The 2,500-nt window shown below is 63.7% G+C and overlaps 1 pseudogene; it reads left to right on the top strand.

Moving 5' to 3' along the window:
- Positions 1–2,500, top strand: part of LOC124582364 — a 7,483-nt pseudogene that overhangs the window by 2,514 nt on the left and 2,469 nt on the right.

Consider the following 2,500-nt stretch of genomic DNA (forward strand, 5'->3'; position numbering starts at 1 on the left):
TGCTGGCCGGCGGTGCAGGATGCGCGCGCCTGCGCGGCGTTCGCGCCCCGGTGCTTCAACCTGCGTGCAGGATCCGAGCTCGGTCCCGTGCCTTGGCCTCCCACGGATCTTCCTTGCTGCGAGGCCGCGTCCGCCTTAGCGTGCTCCTCCGGGGGCGCGCGGGTGCGCGGATTCTCTTCGGCCGCCATTCAACGATCAACTCAGAACTGGCACGGACTGGGGGAATCCGACTGTCTAATTAAAACAAAGCATTGCGATGGCCCTAGCGGGTGTTGACGCAATGTGATTTCTGCCCAGTGCTCTGAATGTCAACGTGAAGAAATTCAAGCAAGCGCGGGTAAACGGCGGGAGTAACTATGACTCTATGACTCTATGACTCTATGACTCTATGACCGCACCAGGGGCTTGGGGGGGTTACCAGCCCCCCCTCGCATTATCCCTTTATAGTTGGGGGCAGCCGACAAGAAACAAGAGATGGTGGCCCTTCCGCTGAAGGTGCCACCCCAGCTACCCCAGCACCTATCCGGCCAACCGGCCGTAACGAAAATGCGATAGTTTGTGTAGCTCCCTTTGCTTGCAGTGAGTGCCACCGCACTTTTACCACGAAGAACGGTCTCGGGGTCCATCGCCGCCGCCAACACCCTGCGGCCGCCAACGCTGAGATCGTGACGGAGAGGCATCGCGCGAGGTGGACGGAGGAAGAAGTCCTGTCGCTCGCCAAGGCAGAGGCCGAACTGTTCCTTGAGAGGGACGCCCGGTTCTTCTTTGTAAATCAAGAACTTACCAGGATGTTCCCCGACCGAACGCTTGAGGCAATCAAGTGCCGACGGCGGCAAGCTGCCCACAAGCAGCTTGTCCGCCAATTCATGGAGGCACTTGAGATCGGTCGGGGTGAAGAGCCGGCGTCCCGCCGTGGAGCAGCGAGCTCGCTGCCTGACGCGGGCGAGGCCGCTGCGCCGCCCGTCGACGCAGCCGAGGACTTCGCGGCCGACACCACCGGGCCGCCGCCGGAGGGGCCGACTGACGCCGCCATCTGGGAGCATCTGGCGGGGCTACCTGCTTCCGCCCAGCGTTTCTCTGCCCTGGATCGAGTCATTGGTCTGGGGCGGGGCACGCCGCCCGATGTCATCCTGGGCATGCTCCCGGATGCCCTTGCGTCGGTCGGGTCCAGGGGGGAGAGGTCGATCACCAGGACACAGCGGCCGCGCCAACCATCCAAGCGGCCGCCTGCCGCCCCGCCGCTGCAGAAGCGCAAGCGGCGCCGCTGGGAATACGCGAGGACACAGGACGCCTTCCGTAGGTCGCGTGCGCGTTGCGTGCGCGGCTTGCTGGACGGCACCCTGCTGCAGCCGCCACCCGACATCCCCGGTCTGCTGGACTTCTGGGCGGACCTCTTCACGAAGAAGCCGATCTCCACCGCCGGCTTCATCCGTGACCGCCTTCTCCCGCACTCGGAGCCTGTCGCTCCTGAGTGCCTATGGGGGCCGGTCACACGTGAGGAGGTCGCTGCTGCCTTGCCGCCCAGGGGATCGGCAGCCGGGCCGGACGGCCTGACTCCAGCGGAGCTGCGGCGCCTGCCGCATGAAGTCCTGGTGAAACTCTTGAACCTCTTCCTCCTGGCCCGCGCCCTCCCCGAGCGTCTGCTTCGCGCCCGGACGTCACTTCTCCCCAAAACGGCTGCACCAACATCCCCCGCTGACTTTCGCCCCATTACGGTCTGCTCGGTGTTGGCGCGGACCTTTCACAAGGTTCTCGCGTCACGCCTGATGCGTGCATGTGCTGTGGACGAACGTCAGCGGGCATTCATCCCCCGGGATGGGATGTTGGAAAACACCTTCATCTTGGACACTGCTCTCACCGACGCAGTCCGCTCCTGTCGCTCTGTTTTTGTGGCATCGATCGACGTCTCTAAAGCGTTCGATTCGGTGGACCATGCCGCCCTCCGCCCCGTGCTGAGGGCTCATGGCCTGCCGGATTGCTTTATTGAGTACGTCGAAAGGTGTTACGAGGGTAGCACGACGGTGATAGCGGGCGGCGCCGACGTGGGCGTGCCCCTGCAGCCGGCTAGGGGTGTGCGTCAGGGTGACCCCCTCTCCCCCCTCCTTTTCAATTTTGCGGTGGACTATGTTTTGAGTCAACTTCCCTCCCACATCGGAGCTCGGATCCTTGGTCGCAGAGTTAACGCTGCGGCCTTCGCAGATGACGTCCTGCTTTTTGCATCGACCGCGAGGGGATTGCAGTCCCTCATCGACGCAGCCGTCGCAGCCCTCGCCCATCTGGGGCTGCAGATCAACGCCCGGAAGTGTTTCACCCTCGCCTTAGTCGCGTCTGGGCGCGACAAGAAGGTGAAGGTCGACGCCGACGTTACCTTCAAAGCGGGCAACGCCACCGTGCCCGCCCTACGTGTGGGTGAAACCTTCCGGTACCTGGGACTGCAATTCTCCACCGCTGGTCGCTGCGTTTTCAACCCACGACGCCACCTGGTGGAGCAGCTGGACGT

The sequence above is a fragment of the Schistocerca americana genome, unplaced genomic scaffold (assembly GCF_021461395.2).
Source record: "Schistocerca americana isolate TAMUIC-IGC-003095 unplaced genomic scaffold, iqSchAmer2.1 HiC_scaffold_411, whole genome shotgun sequence".
NCBI lineage: Eukaryota > Metazoa > Arthropoda > Insecta > Orthoptera > Acrididae > Schistocerca > Schistocerca americana.